Source organism: Eleutherodactylus coqui, chromosome 1 (genome assembly GCF_035609145.1).
Source record: "Eleutherodactylus coqui strain aEleCoq1 chromosome 1, aEleCoq1.hap1, whole genome shotgun sequence".
In the NCBI taxonomy this organism is placed as follows: Eukaryota; Metazoa; Chordata; class Amphibia; order Anura; family Eleutherodactylidae; genus Eleutherodactylus; species Eleutherodactylus coqui.
Window position 1 is genome coordinate 358,798,832 of NC_089837.1, and position 6,667 is coordinate 358,805,498.

The window sequence follows — 6,667 nt, forward strand, 5'->3', positions numbered from 1 at the left end:
CAGTGTGCACTGGGATCAGCACTAAGCAGAGGAAGAGCGGTGCTGACTGCAAGGAGGAGGTAAGTATATGGGTTGGGGGGTTAATATTACTGGGGCTACCAACGCTGTGGTTAATATTACTGAGCCTACCTACGTTGTGCTTCATATTACCGGGGCTACCGACTGTGGGTTTTATATTACTGAAGGGGTTAATATTATTACTAGGGCTAATGTGGGCTTAATGTTACTGAGGGGATTAATATTAGTGGGGCTACTGTGGGGTTATTGCTACTGGGGCTAAAGTTGGGTTAATGTTACTGAGGGGGTTAATTTTATTAGTGGGGCTATTGTCGGGTTAATATTACTACTGGGTCTACTGTGGGGGTCACTATTACTACTGGGGCTACTGTGGGGGTCACTATTATTACTGGGGCCAATAAGGGGGACACTATTACTACTGAAGCTACTGTTGTGGGTCCCTGTTACTACTGAGGCCACTGTGGGGGTCACTATTACTACACGGGGCCAATATAGAAAACGCTACTACTACTGGGGCCACCAATATAAGGGTCACTATTACTACACAGAGCAGATTTGCAGCGGTATTTATAGTAGCCGTAAAAAATCCCTGTTTGCTTTTTAAATGTCCCTGTTTTTGTTTAACCCCTTTTACAATGACAGAGGTAAAAATCATATGTTGTGGTAAGCCACGCCCCTTACACTTCTCTTTACCACACCCTCTGTCACACTTTGGGGCTCCACAAGAAACTTTTGCTTCGTAAAGGGCTCCATGGCTGAAAACGTTTCTGAACCACTGCTCTAGTCCATTCAAAACTGGGACAACTTAAAATAGGTCATGGTTGCAGAAGGGAGAAATCCACATAGGCTGTTATATATAGATTTAAAACTTTGTATCCAGTGGATGAATATCAGGTGGGCAAGGCTGGATTTCTATGTAAAGTGGATATGGCAAACAACTAATTGTCTAAGCATACAGCGGTTCTCGCAGAGCACAGCACTAGCCTGGGGGACCCTGAGGAGGATATACAGTATATGTCCAATGCTACCCAGTAGATAATACCTATAGCCTCAACCAATGTATTCATGGCATTAAGATCCTCACTTATTTACCGCCACAAAGATGTTCAGGAAGAAGTGCAGTGCGAAGACCTTGTGAGATCCTTCAGGAACATCTCATTGGAGTAGGGCTTCCTCTGAAATGCAGGGAAGCAAGGTGTGATGTTTGCAGCCAGCATGATGGCACTCTCTTCTGCTGAATGCCAAATAGCATTACTGAATCCATGGGCACCAGATAATACTTTTAAGAATATTTTGTGCTTTATGAAATACCAACCAGGTAGAACATTTGGCTCTCAATTGGACTAAAGAGCAAGTATCATTGGGTATTTGCTAAAGCCAAGCGGCATAACTTTCACTGCAATTCTGTGCCGACTTCATTCAGGGCTCCCTTAATATCCATCCAAGAATGCACCAGAGTAGTTCTAAGGGGAACACGCCTAAAGAAGCAAGAAGCAGGGACAAGCCATCCTCCGTTTCAGGAACTTTGACTTCTGATACTACAGACATCCCAGTAGTCGGCAGGTTGGCTTTCTTATTTCCACGATGGCAACATTTATTTGAGGATCCATGGGTCACAGGGATCATCCCACCTGGCAACGTTAAAGATTTTCTTTCCTCCCCATGAGACAGGTTTGCCTCCCCCATCTTGTCTTCCCTGTTAAAAAGAAGAATCACCATGTTGTAGGCCCTTAAAAAATTTCAGCTCAGAAGGTTAATAGAAGAAGTGCTTCCTGATACCCAAACAGGATCAGGATAATAATTGACTTTAAATACCTATATCAAGCAGCACACTCCAGGATGGAGACAATTTGATCTATGGTGTCCCTTATAGACCTAGGGAACTATATGGCAATCCTTTATCTCAATGATAAATACCTCCATTGGCACCAGTGGCACAGATACAGGGAAAGTTCTTGAGGATCACAATCAGGAACAGGGGCAAGAAGGACCTGTATTACCATTTTCAAGTCCTTGCAGAGATCACCAGGATATTTAGCTAACTAGTTCTGATTATGCTAACCATACTTCACCAAGAGAGAATTATTATCACCCCATATCTGGATCAAAGCAGTTTTACCTCAATACTGCAGAAATAGACAGAATGCCTCATTACCTTTTTTTCTGTCTTCAGTTGGAAGTTGAATCTTAAAAAAATACAGGCTCTCTCCTTCCAAGAGTTGCAAGTTCCTGGAACTCATACTGGATGTAGACAAGTTGACACTCAGTCTGACTCCAGAGAGGGTAATGTCATTAACCTGGCATGCCTAAGGTCTGTTAGAACCTTAACTGGTTTCCTTCTGTCAAGCCATGCATTCCCTGGGCCTTATATCGACAGCTATATAGACAGAACCTTGGGTTGAATAGCACATGAAGTCTCTTGCATGCCCGCTGTTTCTCCACTAAGTAAACAAGATTCAATGCTATCACAATATGTATTGTATCTTCATCCTTAGAATTGAATTTCGTAAAGCCTACCTATTAGAGATGAGCGAGCACCAAAATGCTCGGGTGCTCGTTACTCAGGTCGAAATTTTCGCGATGCTCGAGGGTTCGTTTCGAGTAACGAACCCCATTGAAGTCAATGGGCTACCCGAGCATTTTTGTATATCGCCTATGCTCGCTAAGGTTTCCATTTGTGAAAATCTGGGCAATTCAAGAAAGTGATGGGAATGACACAGCAACGGATAGGGCAGGCGAGGGGCTATATGTTGGGCTGCATCTCAAGTTCCCAGGTCCCACTATTAGGCCACAATATCGGCAAGAGTGCCCCCCCCCCTCCCAACAATTTTTACTTCTGAAAAACCCTCATTAGCAATGCATACCTTAGCTAAGCACCACACTACCTCCTACAAAGCACAATCACTGCCTGCATGACACTCCACTGCCACTTCTCCTGGGTTACATGCTGCCCAACCCCCCCCCCCCCCCCCCGCACGACGCAGTGTCCACAGCGCACACCAAAGTGTCCCTGCGCAGCCTTCAGCTGCCCTCATGCCACACCACCCTCATGTCTATTTATAAGTGCGTCTGCCATGAGGAGGAACCGCAGGCACACACTGCAGAGGGTTGGCACGGCTAGGCAGCGACCCTCTTTAAAAGGGACGGGGCGATAGCCCACAATGCTGTACAGAAGCAATGAGAAATATAATCCTGTGCCACCGCCATCAGGAGCTGCACACGTGGGCATAGCAATGGGGAACCTATGTGCCACACACTATTCATTCTGTCAAGGTGTCTGCATGCCCCAGTCAGACCGCGGTTTTTATAAATAGTCACAGGCAGGTACAACTCCGCAATGGGAATTCCGTGTGCACCCACAGCATGGGTGGCTCCCTGGAACCCACCGGCTGTACATAAATGTATCCCATTGCAGTGCCCATCACAGCTGTGGTAACGTCCGATTAAATGCAGGTGGGCTTCGGCCCACACTGCATGCCCCAGTCAGACTGGGGTTCTTTAGAAGTGGACACATGCAGTTACAACTCCGTATGGACCGACAGCATGGGTGGGTGCCAGGAAGCCACCAGCGGTACATAAATATATCCCATTGCATTGCCCATCACAGCTGAGGTAATGTCATGTTTAATGCAGGTGGGCTTCGGCCCACACTGCATGCCCCAGTCAGACTGGGGTTCTTTAGAAGTGGACACATGCAGTTACAACTCCGTGTGGACCCACAGCATGGGTGGCTCCCTGGAACCCACCGGCTGTACATAAATGTATCCCATTGCAGTGCTCATGCCAGCTGATGTAACGTCAGCTTTAATGCAGGTGGGCAAAAAATTAATTGGATTACACTGTAGGCGAGGGCCCCAAAAAATTGGTGAACCAACAGTACTAATGTACCTCAGAAAAATTGCCCATGCCCAACCAAGAGGGCAGGTGAAACCCATTAATCGCTTTGGTTAATGTGGCTTAATTTGTAACTAGGCCTGGAGGCAGCCCAGTTAAAATAAAAATTGGTTCAGGTGCAAGTTTCAACGCTTTAATGAGCATTGAAACGTATAAAAATTGTTTACAAAAATTATATGACTGAGCCTTGTGGGCCTAAGAAAAATTGCCCGTTCGGCGTGATTACGTCAGGTTTCAGGAGGAGGAGCAGGAGGAGGAGGATGAATATTATACACAGATTGATGAAGCTAAAAGGTCCACGTTTTGGATGGTGATAGAGAACAATGCTTCCATCCGCGGGTGCAGCCTACGTGTTGTTTAGGTATCGCTGCTGTCCGCTGGTGGAGAAGAGAAGTCTGGGGAAATCCAGGCTTTGTTCATCTTGATGAGTGTAAGCCTGTCGGCACTGTCGGTTGACAGGCGGGTACGCTTATCTGTGATGATTCCCCCAGCCGCACTAAACACCCTCTCTGACAAGACGCTAGCCGCAGGACAAGCAAGCACCTCCAGGCCATACAGCGCGAGTTCAGGCCACGTGTCCAGCTTCGACACCCAGTAGTTGTAGGGGGCAGAGGCGTCACGGAGGACGGTCGTGCGATCGGCTACGTACTCCCTCACCATCCTTTTACAGTGCTCCCGCTGACTCAGCCTTGACTGGGGAGCGGTGACACAGTCTTGCTGGGGAGCCAGAAAGCTGTCAAAGTGTCAGGGTAAAATTCTAAGTACAGCACCAATCAGGCCCACCCCACTTGCCCCGCTGCCGGCGATAAGAAGAAAACACCACACAGAGGTCTGGTATAGTTTCTCACACGGGACATGGCTCCCCTTTATTACAGATTACATGAGATCTTATACCCTTTGTCTCATCACCAGCAAGGGGTGATGGGCTCATAACCATATATGGGAAGTCCGGATTTCCGGCCTGAGACAGTGAAAACAGCCGTTATCTTGATATGGCGCCTCTGGCTTATGTACAGAAAATCACGTATTCAATTAACTCCAGTGCAAAGAATCACCCACTCAATTCTAAGAAAACGGCCAAGCATGCATTCTCCATATATGGGAAGTCCGGATTTCCGGCCTGAGACACTGAAAATCATATAACAGTCATTATCTTGATACTGGCGCCTCCAGAAAAACAGCCAAGTACACGCGGCCTTCGTGTCTGGTTCGGTATCATCTCTGAATTTCTAGAAACATCTCTCTCAGCCTTGCAAAGCCTTGGAATATCTGATGTTAAGGCGACAGATTAAGTTTTTTCTTATTTGGAATTGAATAGAACTTGCATATAGGTATAAAAGTATAAAGAACATATGGCAATATATATATATACCCTCACAAACCCCCCTAAAAAACTTAATATGGAGATCAAGTACCAGGCCTTGCACTCTTCCTCGGTCGTCTCTCCCTTGCGTCAGGGTTTCTCCACTGCCCGTAAGTCCCTACTCCTAAAGGGGGGGATCCCTACCTCACCTCAGAAGGAGGCCATGGATTCCCTGGGCTTATTTCCGGGCATCCATACCCTCTATCTGTACGAGTTAACACCCCACAGGGTGTGCCCTCGCCGGAACCTAAGGTCTTCTGCACTTTCCCTAGGCAAATGGGAAGTCCACTGACAGTCCATCTTATGAGACCGGGGCAGGCGCAGTACTAGTACATTTCTCTATTCTTCTGGTAACTTACCTGGTTGGCATTATCGGAACTGGCTCTTCATTTTTTTTTTCAAACAAGGGAAATTTTGGTATCATATTATCCAGTCCCTTACTCATACTCTTTTTGATCAAAGGGATAATACACATACATGAAATTACATACCCCACCTCTTTCTGCTAAAATCATATCCAGGGCCACTCTATTTTGGAACGCCATGGATGCAGTGGGCCCTAACTGGTCAGCTAACCCTTGCAAAAGCATCCCTAGTGTAGTTTACAAACCTCTGCTGATTGCAATAGATATAATTCATCCAATCTACATTATTATTAACAGTGACAAAAGCAAATAAGGACTCAAAACCTGCTTTAACCTGATCTCTAGAATTAAATTCATCTGGCACCCCCCTTGGCACTCCTATTGTATCTATGTATACATGTGGATCAAGGTTACCACCTGGAGCGTCAACTTCTCTCTCAGCACGATGCAGTGTTGCATTCTAACCCTCAGTGTAGGCTTCATATTGCACATTTGATTATATTAATTTGTTCTGAAACAGGGGGCTAGTGTACAGTAGTCAAAGGTGTGTGTTAGAGGAATTGTACCACATTATAGCATGTAAAGGATATGCAGGATCATGAGTTTTTTCAGTGCGAAGTGTGGATCCAAGTGGGCTTTCCTTCGAGCTTGACTGTAGTTGGGGTGGTGAACAACATCTGGTAGGGACATTCAAACAGGGTTTCTCTCTTAAACTTTTTTACATAGACCCTGTCACCTGGTTTCAGATTGTGACACTCATCTGTAGGACCTGGGAGAAAAGCAGAGACTACAGAATACATTATTGACAATTCCTTGGAGAAACCTATGACAAAATTAACAAGAGAATCATTCCCCAAACTCAGCTACTGTGACATGTATCCTCCTAGAAAAAGAAAAACTAATAGAAGACACTCAATTCAAGATTTACCCGTTTCCTTCATTGCCTTTTGTATCTACTTTCCCACTACTCCGCGGATGGTAGGGTGTGTGTAAAGCCTGGAATATACCCAAAGCAGACATGATGTAT